Source organism: Saccostrea cucullata, unplaced genomic scaffold (genome assembly GCF_032062105.1).
Source record: "Saccostrea cucullata isolate Sc308-1 unplaced genomic scaffold, CSIRO_AGI_Scuc_v1 ctg257, whole genome shotgun sequence".
In the NCBI taxonomy this organism is placed as follows: Eukaryota; Metazoa; Mollusca; class Bivalvia; order Ostreida; family Ostreidae; genus Saccostrea; species Saccostrea cuccullata.
This window is the reverse complement of record NW_026933663.1, coordinates 108,352-133,352: the sequence shown is the minus strand read 5'-3', so window position 1 is coordinate 133,352 and position 25,001 is coordinate 108,352. Positions and strand designations below refer to the sequence as shown.

At 31.3% G+C, this 25,001-nt stretch overlaps 2 long non-coding RNA genes across 2 annotated transcripts; both read right to left on the bottom strand.

Moving 5' to 3' along the window:
* Positions 1-265: 265 nt before the first annotated feature.
* LOC134238835 (uncharacterized) lies at positions 266-8,872 on the bottom strand. Its single transcript, XR_009986099.1, has 4 exons — positions 8,793-8,872; positions 2,043-2,110; positions 1,516-1,656; positions 266-350 (listed from the first exon to the last, which is right to left on the bottom strand). It is a non-coding gene; the product is annotated as an uncharacterized LOC134238835 (long non-coding RNA).
* Positions 8,873-13,340: 4,468 nt separating this feature from the next.
* LOC134238834 (uncharacterized) lies at positions 13,341-14,142 on the bottom strand. Its single transcript, XR_009986098.1, has 3 exons — positions 14,072-14,142; positions 13,717-13,843; positions 13,341-13,401 (listed from the first exon to the last, which is right to left on the bottom strand). It is a non-coding gene; the product is annotated as an uncharacterized LOC134238834 (long non-coding RNA).
* Between the last annotated feature and the right edge of the window lie 10,859 nt (positions 14,143-25,001).

The following is a 25,001-nucleotide window of genomic DNA, read 5'->3' as shown; positions in this document are numbered from 1 at the left end:
TTAAATTTCGGCAATCCATAAAAATTGGCCGAAAGGATTTTCAATTTTTCGACAATATATATAGTCTAGAATCTTCCTAATGCACATAATCATATGCAAGAAAATCCCTTAAAAATTAGTCAAAGTATTATCAAAGTGAACTCAAAGTTGTTTCTCAAAACAAATTTGCATAGATCCCTCGAGGTCAGCGATCTTGTTATTAAAGCATTTTTAATAAACATGTAATAAATAGCCGTTAATTATTAACTCTAAGGTAAATATTTACCAGTATACTTCGGAGGCTCATATGCGGATTCTGTTGTTTTTCTAAGGTCTTCGAACAATCCAAATTTAAAGTCTTCTTCCATATTCTGAACATTAAATATTGAAATACATGTATAGATGGGCTTTTTATCTCTAATCAAAATTTTGTTCCAAGTCAAAGACATGGCAAAAAAGGTGCATGGAGAAAGAACAAGGTTCACCTTTGCCTTTTTTTTGGCCCGGTGAATTTCTGAAAAACTGAAGTTTTAGTTAACAACGCATTGACTAACACGTAGATCTTTGTTTATTGCGTATCTTTAAAAATGACGTAATTTTCTAGCTAGTCGATGCATTAAGACGTCACGAAATGCGTCAATTTTCTATTCTTAAAAAATTCTACAAAACGGCTATTTTTCAAAGATATTTTTTGTTATTTAATATAGAGCGCAACGTCTGATCTAAAACATGCAACTAGGAAATGAAGAACTGTTTCTGAGAATTACAAGACATGTTTTATATTTAAGATCAGAGAGTGTGCTTTTATTATTTTTCTTCAGTAAAAGTACTCATATATACATGTACACTGTACCTACTTAACTTAAAATTCAAGAAAATTGCAATTTCATACATGTAAGTTCACTTCTCCAAGACCTGGACATTTAAGAGAAAAAATTGATACGAAATTAAAGCACTAAGTTTATATTTTATTTTAATGCTTCAAATGGAACATCAATTGTTAATCAATCAATTGGTATGTCTATAGGACCATTTTGTGCATAAATTGAACCGAGATCTTTGTAAATTTATTTTGACCGCTTTTTACCCTTCTTGCTAAATTCTGGAATATTGATTATCTAATAACAACAAAGGCACAATTAAGCAGAGCATTCATCTACAAAGGAGCTAAGTGAACTTAACATGAATTATTAATTGTTTTACGTTTGTTACGCATGTACTTTCTTAACCACGCCCCACCTAACATACACAACATATACACACAACGTCGATCCTGGTGCAAAAAAAATCACTTCCGTTAAGTACAAAAGGACAAACTAATCAACTCACATGTCGATCGTTTGTGGCTAAAACTTTTTCTTGACAAAAATAGACTTAATCTAAGGAACCAACTTTAGAATACAAGCTTGTACTTGGTTTTTAATTTGAAATAATTTTTAAGCATGGAAATTTCAAGAAATATTTGTCAATTAAATTCATCTTGACAATAAATATTTTATCTCTGTTTTGAAAGGAGAAAGATTTTTAAAAGCTTACCTTTTCAAAGATAAATTGTATTGATTGCTGATTAAATATTTTCTCTAATGTTTCCGTAACGTATGATCCAGGAAAATTCCAGCGTCCAGCCTTTAATAACTGCACAGGAAGAAAGTGCATATATAACGGTATTCTTTTTCCCTGGAAAAAAAAATGAAAACTGCTTATCCATTTTTGTTTACATTGATTTAAGTGTATATGGTTTCTCCTTAAAATGCTCTGTAATACATGACATTTTATTCCACATCTAATTTTTGCTCCACACCTGACTGGAGTTATTAGTTTGAATACTTAATCCTCGCTGTCTAGTAAGTATAGTATGCAAGGGCATCAAAGATGGTTTGAAACGATACAAAAATTACATAACGAGCATATCTTTGCATTTTATTGTTTTCTGAAAGAAAAAAAAGTTAATTTTTCGTGGCGTAATTAATTATATTTTCCGTAAAAATCAGGCTCCGCCTCATTTATGCAGCCTCAGCTGTACTGCGTTCCTAAAATATGATGAATTAAAGAGAAAAAATTACCAATAAATCTGTAAATTCTTCTTCTGGTGAAACATGGACTGCTCTGTCTTTCAAAATGTGAAAAATAACTGTGAAATAATATAAACATGCACTTTAACTTACATTGGAGAATAAATAATTGAGTTAAAACATTGCAACAATTCAAATAGATAAAAAAAGATAATAAATAAACAAGGTTTATATCATTAACTTTTCGGGACATCTTATTTTAATGCAACGGGCATTTGACCTGTTTTACTAAGATAATCATCAGTTCTTATTACCGGTATTGCTCTGTATTATCTTTGTCAATGATACTCTAATAAGATAGATATCTCTTAATGACATAAAAGTCTATTATTCGTTAGATGCTTATAGATTTTTCAAGTTGAAGTGTATTTCTTTTTCCCAATTTTGCTTCCTAACCTAAGCTATATTTGTGTTCTACTAAAATAATACATTTTGAAAAAGCATATAAGTTCAAGCAGAGGGTTATAATTTTTAAGAATATAAATGTAGATGATAGTTATATTCTTTTGCATAAAATTAATAATAATTAAGATAAAATTATTTTTTTGAGATCACGTGACGGGCTCACAGGGTATGGACGTTACCTTTCGAGCTCCGCTTTTTTGATCGAGTTCTGTGGATTTATTTTCATATTTTGAAATTCTTTGTGGTCTATATGGACAGAAGACTACATAGATATATTTTCTTGTGAAATTTGTGAAATATTTGATTGGATTTATGTGCTTTTTGTATATCCTGTTTATCAGTTTATTGTGTGAAATTCGGTGAGTGAGAGATCAGTGAATTGAGTTCATCGAACAATGGCACAGGTCTTAAAGCCGGTCTATTTAAAGAACAGTGAAATACTTGGCTCGAAAGAGGGCAAGGTCACTAATTTTCTGCTTGTACAATGCGCTTCAAAGGTAGTTGGTGACACCATTCGGTGTATCCAATTAGATAGAGATTTGTGGCGGATCTATTTGAACACTAAAGAGGGAAGGGATGGCATTAATCTGCAGGGCTTAGATATTGGAGACCAACATGTCAAGGTATATGACTCAAATCCATATTCGACAGGCCTTGAAGCTCCCGACGATAAGTCTCTAAAAGTCACAATCTGCGGCCTCCCTCTATCAGTGGATGATAGTGCCGTTTTTGAAATGTTGTCTAAACTTAAAGTCACACCCAAAACTAAAATGTACTACGAGAAAATTAGAAATCCAGAAACAAAAAGAATGACAAGTGTTCTAAATGGAAATCGTTTTCTATACATAGATCCATTACCACCCAACGCAACCCTACCCAGAAATGTATATTGTGCCGGGCTAAAATGTAAACTATACCATCAAGATCAGCATATAGACAAACCAGCACTCACATGCACCAATTGCTGGCAAAATGGGCACAATAAATTCCATTGTGAAAACGAGACGTGCTGCGCAGTATGCAAAAAACCGGGGCACAAACCAGGATCTGAAGATTGCGATTTCTACATTCCCGTGAAACCCAAAAATTTGGAAACTTTTCAAGGAGAAAACAATGTATTGTCAAATTTCTTCCCATGTGAGATTAAGATCTTTGGAGAGTCATTTAGGTCGGCAGAACAAGCCTTTCAAACAGCGAAGGCACTAAGATCAGGTGATGTAGGTGCAGCTGAGCGCATTCGTAACGCTAAGACTGCCCTAGAAGCAAAACGTATCGGCAATCTTGTCCAAAAATCAGATCAATGGAAGGAAACGGAAAAGGGAGTCATGGAACAAATCATCGCAGAAAAGGTAAAACAGTGTGAAAAAATGAGAGACGAACTACTCTCCTTTAAGCCGTCTGTGTTCTTTGGACACCCAGTTTATGATCTATACTGGGGAACTGGCCTGTCTTATGAAGAAACAATCAAAACATCACCAACGGCCTGGCCAGGGAAAAACATGATGGGGGAGATAATTGGTTGCGCCGCTGAAAATCTAAGAAAAAGCAGGAAAAGAGATCAACGGAAACGTTAACGGTAACTGTCTAAGTTAAGATGTATGAACACACAGAACTCTTCTATTTATGTCATCGTTAAAGTTGTTGTCGTTAAATGCCCGAGGGCTTAATGATTATTCTAAAAGACAGGCTTTATATGATTGGCTTAATGATACTAATTGCAAAATAGTTTTTCTACAAGAAACTCATTATATAACTGAAAGAGAAAATATTTACAATGCTAGATGGCAAGGTTCAAGCTATCATTGTTTTTCCAACTCTTCCCATAGTAGAGGGGTATCTGTATTATTTCATAAAAGTTTACCAATTATTGTTCATAACATACACAAATCAGATGATGGAAGGAGAATTTTAATTAATATTGAGTATGAACAGAACATTATAAATTTAGTAAATATATATGCGCCAAATTCAGAAAATGAAAGATGTAAATTTTTCAAAAAACTTGCTTCATGCGTTTCTCAATATTGTTTAAATGAACAAAACATTATATTAGTTGGGGATTTTAATTCAGTACACAGTGCAAAAAATAAATGTTCAAAAATAATTAATGATTTAAAATTTAAATTTCGATTGATTGACATATGGGACAAAATTAATCCTGAAAAAGAAGGGAATACTTGGTGTGATTCAAATAATAAGCCTAAAAGTAGAATTGATTACATATTCACTTCCGAGAATTTATGTTATCCTGTCGAAAAAATATTACTTAGAAAACCTCCAGATGTTTCAAATACTAGAATGAGTGACCATAGGTCTTTTATTTTTTACTGCACCCTCTCAAAAAATGAAAGAGGTAATGGTTTTTGGAAATTGAATACGTCAATTTTACAAGATGTTGAATTTTGTAACATTATCAAAACCTTTTTCGAAAATCTGCCTGAAAATATTAATAACCAACCAGATCCACAGATACGTTGGGAAATGATTAAATATGAAATAAAAGAGTTATGCATTGAATATTCAAAAAAGAAAAACAAAAGCATAAACAATCGTATTAAAGTAATAGAAAAGGAAATTGAAGAAATTGAAATGTCTAAGTCAAATGAAATAAATATGCTACATAAAAAGCAATTGGAAAAAGAATTAGACAATTTATATACATATAAATCAAAAGGAGCAAGGGTGAGATCCAAAGCGCGTTGGATCGATGACGGTGAAAAAAACACCTCCTATTTTTTAAGACTAGAAAATAAACACCAATCACATAATGTCATAAATAAATTATCGGTAGGAGATAAATGTGTATATGAAACAGAAGAAATTTTAAATACACTTAGTTCATACTATGAGAAACTATACTCGTCTAGCAATGTATCAATTAACGATGTAAAAAGATATTTACAAGAAACCGAACTTACTAATTACCTATCTGATGTAGATAGAGAAAATTGCGATAAAGTTATAACAATTGAAGAATGTGCAGAAGCCGCTTATAATATGAAATTAAAAAAATCACCGGGATTAGACGGAATTCCCGTGGAATTTTACAAAATGTTTTGGAAATATGTAAAATTTTATTTATATGAAAGCCTAGTGAGATCATTTGAGAAAGGCGAATTATCTTCTTCACAAAGATCTTCTGTTTTATCACTCATACACAAAAAAGGAAGCTTGATAAATCTCGATAACTATCGCCCTATTAGTTTAACAAATTGCGATTATAAGATTTTAGCTTTCGTATTTGCAAAGAGACTACAAACTATTATGGACAAACTCATTAATGATAATCAAACGGGGTATATTAAGGGAAGATTTATCGGTGAAAATGCAAGATTAATACAGGATATATACAATTATTGCGAAGAAAATAATGAGGAAGGAATATTATTGTTTGCTGATTTTCAAAAGGCATTTGATTCAGTTGAATGGACTTTCTTGTTTCAAACTCTTAAAAGGTTCAACTTTGGAGAGAATTTCCTTCGATGGATCAAAATTTTATACACAAATCCTTATTTTCATGTTAAAAATAATAACTGGTTAACTAGAAAGTGTACAATGTCAAGAGGCATTCGACAAGGGTGTCCCGTCTCAGCATTGCTTTTTCTTTTTGTTATTGAAATCCTGATGTTAAAAATAAATGCTTCTGAAAATATACAAGGTTTCAAAATCGGACAATCAAGCGAAATAAAATGTTTGCAACATGCAGATGACTGCACATTGCCAATGAAAAATCAGGAATCTTTAAAAGAATCTATTAAAGTAATAAAATCTTTTGGGGAAATATCTGGTACAAAGTTAAATTTAGAAAAAACAAAGGGTATTCTCTTAGGGCCGCTTAAAAACACATGGGAAGAGGTAGAAGGAATTAAAATGACAAATAAACCTATTAAATCATTTGGAATTTTCTTAGGACATGACAAAGTATCTAATAATGAAAGAAATTGGCTAAACAAGCTTAAGGAATTTGAAAAAATATTAGATTCATGGAGAACTAGAAGTTTAACTCTTTTCGGAAAATGTACCGTTATTAATTCACTAATAGTATCTAAATTAGTATATGCATTCACAGTTCTTGAAAATCCAGATGTTAAATACATTAAGAATTTAAATATAATTATTTAAATTTTTTATGGTATAAGAGAGAGCGAATTAAGCGGAATTCACTCGTAAGACCAATAAACGAGGGCGGTCTTGGTCTAATTGATATAGAATGCAAACTAAGAAGCGTAAAAGCCGGATGGATCAAAAGACTATATAATAAAAATTCCTCACTTAGAATTTTCCTAGATAACGCTTTAAAATCTTATGGAATAAATTTTGAATATCTGCTACGCAGCAATATAAAAAATCCGACTGATTTCAATATTTTAAATAAATTCCCAAATTTTTATAAAAAAAATCTTCTGTAGCTTTAACGAGTGTAAAATGTTAACATCACCACGAAATAAAATAACAGAAAACCTATGGTTTAATAGTTTCATTACACAAAATAACAAACCATTATACTTAAAAAATTGGGCAAAAAGTGGTATTTTATATGTAAAAGATATGTTTACAACAGAAGGTATGAAAAATGTTACGGAAGTAAAAGAGATCATTGAATCAAAGAGTAATTACTTGTGTGAATATCTTATCATGAAAAAAGCGATTAAAAAACTACATATAGATTATTGTAATGTAAAGAACACTAATATACAAAACCCGTATTTTTATTTTCAAGGGAAAAGTATAAACCCAAAATTTGAAAAATCGGGATTTTATTATAAAATTTTACTTTCTAAAAAGAAACAAAAATCAATAATGGAAACTAAATGGTCAAAAGAATTCAATATAATGAATGGTCAATGGAAAGATATCTATACAGCTAAGATACTAAATATTTTCGATAAACAGATAGCAGAATTCAATTCTAAACTTTTACACAACCAACTGAATTGTAATTATCATGTTAGTAAATGGAATAAAGAAGTGGCAAAAAATTGTACATCTTGCGGACAAGTAGAATATATTAAACACTTAAATTTTGAATGTACGGACTCAAAAGGAGTATGGGAAAAAATATCTCAAATATTGAATTTAAATCTATCCTGGAAACATATTGTTGTAGGATTTTATAATGAGTTCAATAACACAACATTGATTTTTAATAATGTCATATCAATTGTGGGATACAAAATATATAAATATAAAATGAAATGTAGGTTGCAGAACGAAATAGTAAATCAAAATGCAATGTTATTTTTTTTGAAATCGTCTTTGTATCAGTATTATGTAATAGCAAAGAGTGCAAAAAGTGTTAAATCTAACTACTATCTTTTGAAAAAGTTAGCAGACGAATTATAATCTTTATTTTTCTATATACGTTGTAATTAAATTGATATTTTATCTATATATCTATTAAATATGAAATGTTTTTTACTGAAATATTTATGTCTTTTTGTGAAAATGAAATACTGGTTTTTCTCTATTGTAAACTTTTGTAAATTGAAAAATATACCGATCCAGGGAGCTCCTGGCACCCCAGGTGAGGTATTAACCGAGGGCTTCTGAGGAAGTTTTGCCTCAAAATTCGTTGTATGTTAATGGAAATAAATGTTAAAAAAAAAAAAAAAAAGATAAAATTATTTTGAGGAAATATACTTTTTGTGATTACAAAAAAAGACTCACAGGATATTCATATATTGAGTGTAGATTTTTGTTTTTATAATACGTAAAAAAATTGTCTTTGGTTTAAATTTTAGCAAACATGTGGCATCGATAAAGAAAAAAAAATAATTTATTAACTTTCGATATTTAAAAGAAATGATATTTAATTAAATTAATTAACTGCATTTGCATCTATCCATCTTTTAAGTCATTGCACTGTTCAAATGTAAACTATTTCAAGTCAAAATCACTACTATTCAGGTTACAGTCAATTTTTATTCTAGAATTCTTCACAAAAGTCGTATCAAAATTGCCTTTGAAACGATAATGATACTGTAATTCATCGCTTTCTTTTTATTGATTAGATTTGAGGTACTGTGAGCAATGAGCTCACTTAATGATACCCCCGCCTCCCATATGTATAAAATGACAGTGTCCATGTTTTGGTATGTGAAACCCAAAATATGTATCGGTTCGAAAAGTAAAATAGGAGGTGCACAATAGAAATATGTAATAAAGATTCTGTAAAAGTTTCATCAAATTTCACTCATTGGTATGAGAGGAGTTGCTGATAAGAGATTAGTACCCCAAAGCGTAAAAGACAGACGGACTGACGTACAGACGGGCGGACGGACATAACGATTACTATATACCCTCCCGCTTTTTCTTTCGGAGGGTATAAATATATACCTCCAGTAAGGATTGATGAAACTCGAATATCAAAATCTTTCACGTCTTCCGTGGTGAACAAAATACTTTCACTCTCATCAGAAGAATTCATACAATCTGACTTAGATTCAAGTCTTTTTATCATCCAAGGCTGTTGAAAATCAACATGATAAACCATCTTGTTTTCCTGCGATTCTCTGGTACCACCTTCGGAGTCGATTTTACAACCTATTCCATGCCATGTCACAAAAACAGAGGTGAGTGTCTGAAACAAAACAGTAACATTTCTTTTTATTTTGCAAGAAAAGTATAAAACATAGATATGCGTTTTCCAAATGTAACATTTATTCATTTATATAATGTGTCTACAAGTTATTATCCTCAAATGGCCTACATGTACATCGCAATCCTATCGCAATTTAATTTTCTTCCATTCTTATATATCTATATGTCAAATAAATTTTCCCTATTGTTATTTACAAAATAGAATACTGTTTTCTTTCTCATAAAATATCATTAAAAATCACTGTTATCTACATTGTTCCGTCATAATACCGTACCTGATGTGAAAACTATAGTGCGAACTGTTAAAATTAAAAATTGAGAGTTTAATTGAGCAATCTAGGGCAACTCATCAAAAGATGTTAATATAATGAAAATATAAGAATTGAATCTAATTCTTGAAAATTCATAAGGTACCTGAACTACAACGCTTCACGCCAGCATATTTATAAAGAAGTGCTAACGTACTTCATAAAATATGTCGATGTCAACGGTTATAGTTCATGTCCTCATGAATCCTCAAAAATTAAATCCATCTCCATCGTAACCTTTTCATCATACATTGCCTACATCTATCGGACGTGAAATAATTGTACAAAAGTGTGCATATACTGGATAATTTGTTATCTCAAAATCGTATTTTTCTCTTCCTGTCAGGAAATCAAAGAAATATTAGGAGGTTCACCAATTTTGGTCTCATTTTCACTTTTCTACTTTAAATTCCTCTGGAAAAGTGAGCCTGTGATCAGAAGTGAGCTTATCTAAGTTTTAAAGCCCCCAGGCCTGTTCCCACCTCTTATGTTTATGAGGTCCGTGTGCATGCTCTGCTTCAAAATTTGCATTGCTTAATGATCTTTTGAGTCAAATGCTGTTTTTTAAACTCCATATATTTTATTTCTTTCCGTTATATTTTATGTTTTCAATACCTTGAGGTATATAACTGGGATTGCCAGTTTTTCTGCCTCCTTAACCATATTTTCAGTTGGTGGTTTAGTTGTGATGATAACGGGCATCATCTCTTCTCCCATTAGATCTGCCAAAACATCATATTGCAAATTTTCCTTAAAATTACCGGGTAATTAGAAGCATTACACACTGGGAGGCCAAATAATTATTTTAGCATTTAATTTCATTTTTTATGATGGTCTTATCTAAGACTTACGCTCTGCCAATCCAAGGAAGTATTTCACTAATAAATAATCTTCTTTGTATTGTTTTTCTATCTGTTTGAAAACTACAATTCCGTCCTTTACTACACTCTATTGAAAAGTAAAATTAAGATTCGAAGATTATTCAAGATTCTTTAAGGGTTTTGGGGAAGTGGCCATTTTCAGACTATTATGATCTCCTTTAGAAGAACAGCTTCATATAAAGATATATAAAAAGGATAAAAATTTTAAACTAAAATGCATTTTTTTCTAATTCAAATGATAGTTGGCAGTTTAAGATATCAAATCTAAAAAAGTAAGTTAAATCTGGTGGTTAATTTGTTGACCCCAAGCCTCCTTAAATTAAAAAAAAAACTATAAAGAGACTCTCAGAAAAAAATTCGAATATACGCAAAAACTATAATATAATTGTAAACCTTGATTACTTCTGCTGTCGTTGATTCGTGAACTCCACATGCCTTGTTTTTAACGTCCAGATTTTCACCGATGAGAAACTTGTCGTTGACAAAATGACACGGACAGCAGGTTAATTCTTTCAAAGTTTGTCACAATAAAGAAAATATTAACTGACATTTCGGGATACCGGTAATATAAAAATATTGATGGACTTAAAACACATTTTTCTATGTTATTAACATAAGTTTGAGTCTGTATTTTAAACTTTTCTTACTAAGTAGGTGCTTATATCCAATTGCACATTCAAATAAAAGGTTATCTTACATCAGCAAAATTGAGAAGCTAATGAGAATAATTAGATATGACCCGTTTAAACTTATATAAAAGTAAGCGTAGACCTTCCAATCTGAGTCGCAAAAAAGTATCCTCCACAATATAATGTAGAGATGGCCTGAACGTTGTTTCTTTCTTCACACAGTTTCCATTTTTCCATATTTGAACCTGAATTTTCTTTATAAAAAATAAAACTTTGTTAGTAAAAATATGAAAATAAAACAGGAAGCCAAGGGGCGACATCGCTCACCTGCACCCAATGGCGAGGTCAAAATAAGAATCAGTTTAATATTGAAAAGAAGAAATACATCAGCGGTCAAAAACTAGCCCCAAAAGACAAAAATGTGGTCGCACCTTATGAACATACTTTAACTCACTTGAGCCTTTTTCAAAGGATACTCCGTGCAAAGTGTGACCGAAATTCACCGATTACTTCTGGAGGAGAAAATGCAGTTGTGAAAAGTTTATGACAATGAAAAGGCCAAGAAAGACGAAGGGGAAAATTCAATCAGAATAGCATACATGAGCCTTCGGTTCAGGTACCAAAAGTAACATGTTCTTATTTTTTATCAAAATAAGGAATTTTCCATTCTAAGTGTTTTCAAAAATATAAATTGAAAGTTGCCTTAAAACATCAATGCTGTGAAAAGGCATAGTTATCACCATATATGTATATATGCTATTTTATTACGTCAACCAGCAAAATGAAAGGCGGAGAAGATATTTTTTAACAATCCAACCATAGAAAAAGGCATAAGTTTTCTTACCTGATACTGTGCTTCTGTCTCTATATTCACCACAGAGTTTCTATTTTTCCAAATTTCAACCTGACTTTTCTGAATTAAAGTAAGAGCATTTAAGTTAAAGTTTTAAAAAGAGAAATATTTTTTTTTTAAACAGCATTTCCAGTGTTTCAATAGTCAAAGGGAATTGGAAGAAAAAAATGTTTGGAATATCACATACGATAAAAAGATGTATCAACTCAAAATAAACAAAGCTGATTTTTTGCTCACCTGATGTCTGGCTTCTATCTCTATATTTGCCACCTTATGTTCCAATTCATCTATAAATTGAATCATTGGTTGAAGAAATTTTAAAGATTTTTTTTTCATTATTTAACACTATAGTGTGAAAGCCTGAAAAGTTAATTTTTATGCGAGAACACATTTTGAAAATCCCAAGAAAATTCAAATAACAAATATATTAAGTATAAAATAATCAAAAGAGACAATATTGAAACAATTTAGAATAGTTACATTTTTATTAATCTAAATTGGATATAATGAGGGGTTTTTGGCTTAGACATTTTTTAATAATGATGGTAAATCTAAAAGAAACGCATTTTATACACCAAAAAAAAAAAACGTCACTCAATATTTAGTGCTATTAGAATGAAAGATTTTTATAATGTTTAATCAATTATTTTAAGCTAATTATAACCTTCTCCTATGATTGGCAGATGATCTTGATAGATGAATGTTGCTGATTTAACGTTGGTCTGACTTTTTTGAAGCATCATTTCAGAAATGTCTCGTAGAAAAATTTCTCCATCCTGGTTTTGTAGAAGGACAGCGCAATGGTATAAACATCTATGAATCTCTGCATCAACAAGATAACCTAAAAAGAATTTACCGCTCTTTTATAACATTGAAGTTTTTGTTTGCCTTGCCTTGATGTAAGAAGAGGATATATTAATTACTTTAAAACTACTAAATTTTGAATATAAAATATATGGAGATAACGAGAAGAAAGTCCATTTGATAACACAAAACAGGATCAGAGCAAACACAGACATCCAAAACATCAGAGATGGGGTCAGGTGCCATTGAAGAGTGAGCATCCCCTGCCGACCGGTCACACCTGCAGTGTGTTCTTTGTCAAGTTTGGGGAAATAATAAAAATATGTCCTTTCGGGTTAATATTAATCTTCTGTAAAATGTCCTTTAAAATTAATCTGCTGTAAAATCTTACGTGTTTGTTTTGAAGAAGCAGAAAACAAAGAACGCCTATCCTGCCAGTCCATGCCTTGGACTCTGTCCCATTCTTCAAAGACATGCAAATTAGTATTCACTTCAGAGAGGTTGCTGAGATTTCCTGTAAATCTAAAATGTTGAAACAACCGCTACATCAAATATGTATGAAACGTCATGTGATGTATTCGATAAGATCTAGACTTATTTAATACTTAAGTTTTATTGTTGTTTTTTATTTAAACTGTAAACACTTATAAAACCAAAAAATGACTAACTTGAAGTGTTTGGACACCCATTCAAGCTTCCCTCCACATTCATGCTTTCCTCTGATGTAACACATAGTGCATATATGTAATGTGCATATATTACATTTCCACAGTAATCCTTTGATGCGCGAATCAGACTTTATCTCTGCCCCGTTCAGATGAGTGGTCGGTGGCTTACTGCATTCTGTACATTCATCTTTTTCCAAAACTCCTGCAAATAAATCTTAATCCATATAAATATGCAAAACTAACACTTCATATAGAAACTGAGAGAGCAATATCTGAGCTGCCTTATCTTTAAAAAAAATTTATTAATCATTTTGCAAACCCGTTTACAATTTCTGACTCGGGCCAGAATAGTAAGTATAACAAATTATGCAAGCTGCCTTAAAATTTCAAGAAATCTAATGACAGAACTGCTTTAAGCTTTGATGATATCATCAGAATTGATCAACAAACTAATTTTTTCAGATCACGGTCCTGTACTATCTTTGGAATTAATAAAGAAACTGAAATAATTCATTACCATACTCAAAAAGATACAGAGCATTGTGTTCTTTCGTATCCTTTGAATGTTTTGAAACGTTGTAAAATTTCTTTTTGCACAAATCCCTCTTTGCATCCCAGTGAATTCTGATCTTCAAATTGCTCTTCTGTTTAATATTTAAAAAAAGAAAGATTATTATCCAAATAACTTAAGATTCTTATACATATAAATGTATTTTTTCATGCAAAATTTTTGTGAAGAAAATGAATTTATCTTGATATTTCAAGCGATAGAATAAATCTTATTATAATAACTATTTATCAGGGTTAAAATTTGAGATTCTGATGGGATTGGTGTATTTTACGTCAAAGTTTGTTGGAAATATACAATTTACATCATCGTCTGTTTCCTTGTATGACACCACAGTTCCCGCTACAAATTCCTTGCCTTCAAGCTGCATAATGACTCTGATTTCAGGTAATTTCTCTATCATGTCTTGGAAAAAATGTGAAAAGATACCTATATTGAGATGGCGTCAATGCAATCTTTATTTTACTTATTGTTTAATGAATACTGGTATATTATGTATACCTGTTCAAAGGCACCTAATTCACCCATATTATCTTTTTTCATGCTTACAGAATGTTTTTATTCACTTTTAATTTCAAAACCCCTGATTTTACCTTTGGTGAGTGGAGGAAGAATATCGTTTGGCATTTTCTCAGGTAGACGAATTCTAATTTCTTTGGCATCCTTATAATTTTTCCTAATAGTTTTAGAATCTATCTCCTTTTCGGGATTTTCTGCTTCTTGAAATATGTATCTATATACATTTCCTTTCACAAATCCTACCACTGTGCCTAAAATATTGACAAACAAAGCAAAATATATTGAAAATGTAGTGTAATAGATTGCTGCATATTTTGTTTAACGTTTGCAGTTCCACGGAGAACATTGGTGACAGCTTACTTTGCGTTGATTTATACTACGCTGGAAAAAAGAAATTTTGAATTACATTAAAACAGAAATAATGATCAATATTAAATCCCATATTATAAAGAATATTGTTTCTCTCGAAACAGCGAAATTAAATGCACATGAAACTTTCTACGATGACAGAAGTAAAAAATTTTTATTCCAAAAAAAAAAAATGTAAAAGTGTGAAGGAGGTTTACCTTGCGTATTTTCCTTGTGCAAATCAACCTTGTTACCAACTATAATACCTCGAACTTCTTTCCTTTTACCATTTTTTGCACTTCGAAATCGACTTGGCATGTCAAGACTTAAACAAAAAATCATATAAAAGTTAAAGATATGGATTATTATTTCAAAAATTCATAACAGTTTTCATATTCATAACAGTGAAAACGGTCATTTAATAACCAGCTCTAATGCGATAGCAAAGGAAAAAATCATACTTTAGTAAGAGGTTTTCAATATTTTGATATATTGCTTTTTTGTTGTTTATTTATCCATTTTCTTGCAATTTGAAAATTTGGTTATGTTTTAAAACCAGATTTTGATGGATAAAATGTTTTAAATCCTCCAAGGTTTAAGAACAGAATTTTTACAAAGGGGAATTAAACTTTTGACCCTGGTTTTGAAATTGATAAATTCTAAATAAATGAACCCATCTTTGCATTCAGAAAAGCTTTATTGGCCAAGATGCTGTTTATCTATAAATAATCTTCACATCAAAAGATGTATTTAAAAACAATTGTTTGAAAAATATGCACATGTTTATTTTTTTATCTTTTCATCGCTTTTTTCACCGAAATGGTGCCAAAAATATGTACACAAGATATCATCTCGCTCTGTGCTTCGATCAAGCTAATGAGTTCATACAGAATATTGAACATTATTTCTCTTCAATTGGTTCATCTGAGAGAAAAAATATATGCAAATGTAAATATTAATAAATAAAGCATTGATTTTTACACACCCGTTCAGGCCCTTCGTGAGCATTCTTTTATATATGTGATTACTGTTTTCCTTATCTGTCATGTAGCATGAGGTGCACAGATTTGTGGAATTGCACGTGATGCACGTCCAGCGGATTCCATGTAGGGGGTACTCTTTACAACCGTCACACTGGATGTCGTCATCTCTGATAACTGCCAGTTATTTTAAAATAATGGGTAAAAATGTGTACATTTTGTATAAGAAAAAATATATATTTCATAGAAGCAAAACAAATAAAACAAGAAGTCTGTGAGTCATTGAACCAATGCTCACTTGTTATACCCTCTCTGATGATAATTTACACTCTCATATACGCAATATACACAAGTTCAGTTATGGACAGAGCAAGCATCTGCAATGAAGAGTTGCTGGAAAAACTGCGACGAAACATCTGTTATGCAAGAAAGAGACATAAGCAAAGATGAACAAGAAGTTGAAGTCAGATTCAAGGAAAATGAATACCACCATATGGCATGCATCACGAAAGAGTGTGCTAAAAATTTTAAGCATGTACGATGAGCAGTTGCTGAAAATACTGCGACGAATGACGAAAAAAATTGTTGCAGACACACACAGAGACACCTCTCACGCACACATACACACACCCTAACAGTCACATAAAGGTAAAACAAAGGTAAAACAGTATACCCCTCTCCTTCGAATAAGGGGATAAATATTTGATCAGAGGAATAAATGTAAAACATACATTATTTCTGTATTGAATTAAAATACAAACTGTGTCAATTTGCAGCCAGAAACATGCCCATTTAGGTAGATTTTTGTTGTAACCGTTTTAATCACATCTATGAAATTACATTACTACATCATGTAGAAATAATGAAAAGAATTTAAATTTATAGGAAACTATTGTAGCAATGTAGTTACCTATAAAATCAAAAGATTAACCTATAAAACATAAATATGTACTACCTGAAATTATATATAGTCACCTAGCTAGACTTTAAGAATAAAGTGGATTGTTTTATCTCTGGCGTAAAAATAATTGAATGACATTGTGCCTAGCTAAAATAGGATACATTATTTTATAGGTAATTTGTTAAATGACATTTTAAACTTACGATTACATTCATATAATTGAAGTTCAAAGAACTCAGGTCCTATAACACAATACTCCTTCTTTCCATTGTCCCAATAAACCTCCACAAAATTAACATCTTTTTCCTCTCTGTAATCTTTGATTTGGAATCTCTTTTTAAATGCTGAAAAAATGGATATAAAAATAGAAAATACAAAACAAAAGCATTGCGAAACAATCTTTTACTTTATCGTTGGCACATATATGATAATTTGAAACAATTAAATGCAAAAAAAGAACTCACAAAAATGCATTCAAACTTATTATTCAACATGATCAAAAAAGAAAATGCAGTAAAATATGTCTTATCCAGCAACTTTTGATTCCAAGGAAATTGGACAGATCAGACAACATATGGAATTAGATAACATATAAAAAAAATTGAAAATTACTAAAAGGGATTAGAATTGAATGGCATATCAGACAAAATTTCGGAATAGCTAGACAACATCCGAATTAGACAAATTACACTGAACAATACATTTACCTGTAATATCTTCACTCGGAGCACGGACCGCTCTCTGTTTTTTATAATTCCCCCTTTTGGTTGTAAACATACAAAGTATTGGTTTGGCATCCTCATCGAAGTCTACACGTAATATGGTACCGATGTAGTTGCCCTCCACTGCGGACAGTTTACTTTGGTCATAGCCCGGCCCCTTGACGACTCGTGTCCCTCGAGTCAAGGTTTCTTTTTGTGATAAAAAAATATATATATATATTTTAGAGTGACAAATCATCTCGCTGATTTTAATTTTCACTATATTCGCGATCAATGTTTCCTACGAAATAAAACCTGTCGTGAATGTAAACATTAGTTTTTAAAAGATCAACGTAAACTTTTAACACAGCATGGAATTAAAAAAAACTTACTGTAATTACCATGATAACCGCTAAGTAAAAAAAATTGAATGAATATACATGTAGGTTGTTAAAAAATTCGTATATGTATGGAGGAAATATAAGACACAAGAAAAAGTATTAAAATTACTTTTTATTACAAAAGACTGGGTAGGATGGTTGTATCATTTCTTTTTTTCAAATAATAGGAAAATTAACTTGATATAGAGGAACATATGTTTTATGCAAGGTGAAAAAACTAATAAAAAATCTTAGCAGCAATGTATAAATTATCATAGTGAGATTTATAAAAATATGTAGAATTTTTTTTTAAATGTATATATTTTTTATTAAAAGAGAGGTTTTTTTTACAAAATACTTTCCTACATGTGACAGGTTAAACCTTATGTACTATATGTATTCACCTTTTCCTCCGTATTTTTCTGATGTAACCTCCCCATCCACTGCTAGAGTATCAAATGGTTTCTGCAACTTGTTGTCTGTTGTACTCTTTAAAGAAATAAATTGTGAATTACAATTACCATTTCCAGGGCAAAATACCATTTAAAGATAATATGTTTAAGAGTATTAAAATGTAAATCATGTGAAATATGTCGTTATTTTTCAAAAATTACGATTATTCAAAACAAATGTTCGAAACACTATGAATAAATTATTTACTACTTTAGCAACATGTATTCGTAACTCCTTCCTAAAAGCTTTGAAATAAACTGGCAATTATTAATTTTGCGCGATTGAAAAAAAAATTCTAAGTACATTATCTATATATAACCTTCTTAGTTCGAGGCATTATGATAGAAATATCTAGGAAAAAAATTGTTTAATACTAAAAATTTAGTTACTGTATAAAGCCAAGCTCATTTGATATCTAAAAACCTCTGCAAGGCACATTGCATGCAGAAAGTTATGCATTTGCTGCTTCAATCACAAGTTTATTCAAGAGAATTGACCTCCATAAAAAAACAAAGTGAAGGGACACTTTGCAATTTTGTAGAAATCAGTATTTCTGCAGAGATATTGAGAAATTTACATGAAACAAGCATGAATTATTTTTTAACATAAAAAGCTTCACAATGAATTTGAAGATGCAGCATCAGAATTAAAATTTTACCTAGAAAGATGAAAATTGAATCAACAGAACATCAATTTTTAAGGATTAATGCAGTTTTGACAAATGCAGCTCAACAGAATATATTACATCTCGAGCAATATGGTTCAACGTACTATGGTACAATATATATCCAAGACATCTTGTATAGATAAATAAAACCTACAAAGGAAGTACTTTATGACTCCTAAGATTATTACTAGTATTAATCATTAAATATATTCAGAAAAAAATCTTTTTCACCATACGGCACTCACCATCTTGAGTGTTCAGGGTTGTCTTCTGAAAGAGATTAGAAGGTATTAAATAACTAAGAAACGTACATGTAGCTCACATGATGTATGTTTGTATTAAATTTTCTTCCAATGTTATGAAAATAAAGGGATTCATTTACATAAACGGTTCACAATACAATGAATTCATATATTTTTGAATTTATATAATTCAAAAGTGGGTTAAAGGTAAATGCTCTTATGCAACACAAGTAATAAAATCTCTATAGCTGACGAACTAGTAAATAATATTACTTCACTTTTGTTATTTGTAAATAGGAACATACATTATGCATGTTATGCCTCCTAACACAACTGCTATTTTTTGGTCCTAAATTGTTGTCAATGCAATGCAATGGGTTTTCTTTTCTTCGTGCATTTCAGATTTAAATTTGGTTTCCTTTGGAATGCCTTAAACATCTGAAATATCTTATCTTTCAATAAGATAACTAGCAGATTGATTATTTAAATATGTAATATATAAGCTATAATCCTTTACATCAATAAATCATCATGTAAGGTACAAGACGAGCTATACAATTGTTATTGATATTACTTCAATAATGTTATATGTTACCCAATTTGAAAATGCTTCCTAGTATTGTACCAACTTAATGAGAGAAAGAAAAAAAACGTTAAAGAACTTGAATTACTGTGAGATGCTCACCTTTAATTTTGCCTCATCGCAAGACACTGTATATATACACAAAATAGCATACAAAGAATCATAATTTGCCTTCTGCTTCGTATTTTATAAAGTTCTGGAACATGTTTATAAAAGATTTGCCTTTATATATGCATTATTTCTGGCACCTTTTCGAAACCGTTCAGCTTTTTCCTTCTTGCTTTATGAACAAACTCCTAAATATGTCTTGTCGTTGGTTAATGCTTTTCAATTGATGCATTAAATATATGCAGATGACAAATAGAATTGCAGAATAAGTATGAAAACGAAATACCCAAGAATTTAAATGTGGCATTATTTCGACATTTTTTTTGTAAAAAATATCTTAAATATATCTTAAATTATGTTTCATTTATACGTAGGAAAAGAGGGGTTCTCATCTGGGCGGTTATTTTTGTATGGGTTAATTCGAAAATAATGACCAACAAACTGAATTTTAGTGAAACATATATGTGGTAGAGATACATGGCATCCTACTTGCTTTGGCTAGTGGGTTAACCCTTTAGATCAATTGGTAGAGCACTGGGACGGCAAGTCAGAGGACCCGGGTTCAATCCCCAGCAGAGGCACAAAATTGTCCCTGTTATATTTTGCGCCCACGTTGGGACCCAGATGTTCTCTGGTGGGTGAAAGTGATTGCCTCTAGAATCTCGTCCCACAGGCGTCGGTTTTCCAACAGAGGTGAGGAGATCTCATTCTCTGGAAGTGGTCCATGCCGCAGAGTAAGATACATGACATCCTACTAGGTTGGGCTTTTGGATTAACCCTTTAGCTCAATTCATTCGTAGAGCCCTGGACTGAAAAGTTAGAAGCCGGGTTCAATCCCTAGCAGAGGCACAAAATTGTGTCTTTTACTTTTATTTCACGTATATTATCATATTTAACATATATTCTAGTGAAAATTCCAGTGGCAATAGAATATAGAATTGGATAAAAATGTTTCAAAATTTTTATTTGTAACACTATTTGAAAAACAAAATATATCATTGTGTCCTGAGAGACTGTCTATAATTTGTAATGAAAAGAAACCATATATCATTTTTTATACATATACAAATTGTCATTGAGTAAAATACTCCTGACGTTATTAATATTCATTGTTAGTCAATTATTTATACACTGAATTGACGACGAATTTTTCCGTTATTTCCCGATCAGGACAAGGAGCACATGATTAGCGCTTTATGAAAAATATTCCTTCGTGCAAGTCTTTGTAATTCACACTCCAATAATCCACACAAACAAATACCTCCATCACCTACATACGGAGTTTATATATCTCAGTTGATTCGATATGCAAGAGCACGTACGTATGAACAATTTCTAAAACGAGCTAAATTATTGATAAGCAAGTTGATGAATCAAGAATATCTGCAGTCTAGTTTAAAGTTATCATTTTGTAAGTTCTATAGTCGATACAATGACCTTGTCAGCAAATACAATTAATCATTAAAGCTGAACACGATTCATAAAAGGAATCTGTACGCCATTTTTATTTCCGAGTCTCGCAACTCTGCAGACCCCTATAAATAGGGCAGAACTTAGTCACTGTTCAGTGTTATCAGTCGACATCGGTGTAGACCGACTTATGCTATACATAACTCGGAAGCGAGAATAATAACGTAATACTTCGTCTAATGCAGGAAAGTAAGATACAAAATAAATTTACAATTATTTGTATAAGTCAGTGCAGTATTCAAACAACATAGATAAACGTAACTGCAATAAAATATAAACAAAGGTAATGCAAGATAACCAGAAGAATCTCAAGAACACGGGTCGCCATTCCACGCCGATACAATAAAGCAGTCAGGTGTAACGAATGCGACGATTACATATACCCTAGTATTGATGTATCGTAGATAATGCTATCGAAAATGGCGTATGCCTATTTACGAATCGTGTTCAGCTTTAAGTCAAATGCTGCATGAATGACTTTTTTCATACTCATTGTTAGTCCATTATTTATATAATATTTACATTTGCAAATGTTTTCTTTTATATTAACACTACTGAAAGCAATGTTTATCTATAACTGTATAAATACCGGTACGGGGTCAAGACGTCATAGATATGCGTATTGATAATCGTTCGACGTAATTTCTCAGTAACGTCATAAAGGGTTGACGTGAGTTTAGTGTGTTTAGTGATTGTATACATGACGTTCGGTTTGAAAAATAATGCATTTTACACGTTAAAAGTCACAATCAGGCAAATATAAAGTATGTATAAGTCACAAGTGTAATAAAAGTAATAAGGTATCATTTTACAACAATCTTTCGGGTTATAAATACAGGTTGGTACAAGACTATATTCATCATAAAGCCCTTCGGGCGTTAAAGAATTTAATCTCGTGACCAACCCCTATTTATATCCCGATAGATGTTTTAAAATGATACCTTATTTCATTATTGATTTGACGACGGAATTTTCTGTTATTCCCGATCATGACAAATAGCACACGGCGGATGTGATCTGTCAGCAGGGGATGCTCACTCCTCAATGGCACTTGATCCCACATCTGATGCTTCAGAGGTTCGTGCTTGCTCTGCTCTTATTTTGTATTGGAATTTGATATTGAATACTGTTCGTTGTTTCCATATCCTACTATTCAAATCAATTTCACAATTTGCTTGATAGAAAAACACAGCGAATGTAAATTTAATGTTATGAACATCTAAAAGTATCAAACATTTTTTTCCATTTATTTTTTAGATAAGATAGATGAAGATTATGAAAAATTGTTACACGTTCTTTTTTTTTTATTCCTGATTGCAAAACATTCATAAAGTGTGGGCAACCTCATTTGCTATGAAATTGAGCAATACTTAATTAAAGATCAATACTTGAAAATTTCTCTCAGAGAGAAATATAAATGAATCTCCAAACAAAAAATGAATTTTAAGTTTTAAAAGGCGCAAAAATTGTGTTATAAAAATGGGATCATGTATTACAGAAGTTTATGATTTATGTTCAGTTGCATAATATTTTATGCTCTGTATGTCTGCTATGCACAGACACACTCCTTTTTTAAGGGAAAAGTGCACTTATACAATTCTTAATGGACCTTTTTATTTGCGGATTTACTTTATAATATATTACTGACTCGTTCTCTTTTGGTAATAGTTAAACCTAGTGGATATAACTTATCAAAAATACGTTAAGTATCACCTAAATCAGCATGTATAGGATGCAATTAAATATTTTAAAATGCCCATAGTTACCCTTTATCCTGAAAAGTCGTACCAAACCTACTTTGAGTTTCGATTTAATTCAAATCAAGGGGGGTAGATATTCAAAACGACATTTGAACAATCTGAAGGTGGATCATTGCAAGGCACGTTTGCGGAATGTTATTTTTGCGCTAAATATGTTTTGATATTTCAGAGTAAGGGCCATATACTAGCTTACGGCTGATAAAGAAAAAAAACATTGCAGGTACACCCTCTCTCCGCTAATTTCCTCAGTATTGGGATGTTTTATATTAACCCTTTTCAAATAAAGTGATCAATTTCATGTGTTATGACTGAAATTTTATTGACCATTACTTTCCTAAAAATGCAGCAACTTATATCTTATCACTGGCAGTGTTGTCGCTGCATGCTAAATCTCATGCACGAGGAATGTTTATTTCGTTTATTATGACTTTGTGTGGAAAATTTGAATTTCAAAATATTAGTGAAAATAAGTTGCTGGTCATCCTTATACATTTCCGCAATTAGTTCAATGATGAATAAAATTAAATTTTGCACCTTTTAGAACTTGTATGATCTAAATGTTAAGATACTTATACTCGTACTGTAAACATGACTATGCGTTCAATATATGACGTTATAGACATAAAACGCCAATTTTCCATATATTTCAATAGTTAAGCGTTAAAAAGTACTAAAAACTGTTTACATTAATTTATCCCATGTTTAACCCTTTATCCCGTTGATATAGCTCATGTGATGTCGTTTTCATATCACACAGTTGTGACGTCACAATGGATTTTGCGTTAGAGTGATGAAGTAAAATGAAATGGAGTCCTATATAAAAACAGTGTCAAACATTTTTTGTCTTGTTAAAAACATGGGATAAAAAGAACCTCACATGTTTTTGTAGTTGGATATGATTTTTATCCAACTCGTTGTGTGTTTTTATCCCCTCGCCAAGGCTCGGGGATAAAATCCACACAACTCGTTGGATAAAAATCATATCCAACTACAAATCATGTGAGATCCTATATATATCACTATAACTACTCAAATTCAATGAAATTTGCAGATAATACACTGTAATTTTTAGGAAATATATATATTAAATATTCAAGATATGTTTTCTCGTACGAATTTTTATTCAGTAAACCTGCGACTTACCTGAATATCCAATAGTATATATATATGCCATGCTTTAACAATCCTTCCTTAAAGTTTAATCAAACTTCCTCTGTATGATATCACTTGATTCTATGTATGATTCTGGATTAGGCATAGCATCAAGCCTACAATGCTTCATGTGATAATGGAATGGCAATTTTAATTACATTCACAATCTTACTTGTCAAACATAATACCATTTGATTCGGTAGTTTATTATAAAACTGAGGATTAAACAACTTTCATTCAGCCTCTTTTTATGATAAATTCTCATTAATTTTATACGAACGGCATGTCTTACAATTAGTGTCAAACATTTAAGCTTCATTTAAGATTATTTAAGGCCGAGCTTTTCACTCGGTCGGTTTTCCTCGGGAAAGTTTGGTGTGAAGTGGAGCTTAAAGGGACTGAGAAAGATGGAAAGACGCTGGCTTGTGTATACCCACCGATGCTCCTATTTTGTATTGTTCTATGGACTTTGATATTGAATACTATCTGTTATCTCCATATCCTTCATTCAATAGAGTGACCTTGTTATAAAATACAATTTATCATTAATTCAACATATTCAAATGCTTACTGATATTTTTTCCCATAGTACATATGGTAATCATGAGGCTATTATTTACACACTGTTTTGTCGACGGTTTTTTTTTTCGTTTTTTTTTCGATCATGACATGGAACACACGGTGCCTGTGACCAGTAGGCAGGGGATGCTCACTCCTCCATGAATGGGACCTGTGTCCACTTCTGATGTTTAGAGTTTCCTTCTTTTTTTTTGCTCCAATTTTGTATTGTTTAATCGAATTTTGAGCTTGAACACTACGTTACTAGCAAGTAACCCTATATCTTTCATATGAAAATCAAATATTGGCAGCAGACTAGCAGTAATCCTCTTTTGCATGGTAAATTGTTTGCTCTAACGTTGTCGATACTTGCTGCAAACACAAAGGTTTTTAAGTCTGTCGTGTTGTTTTA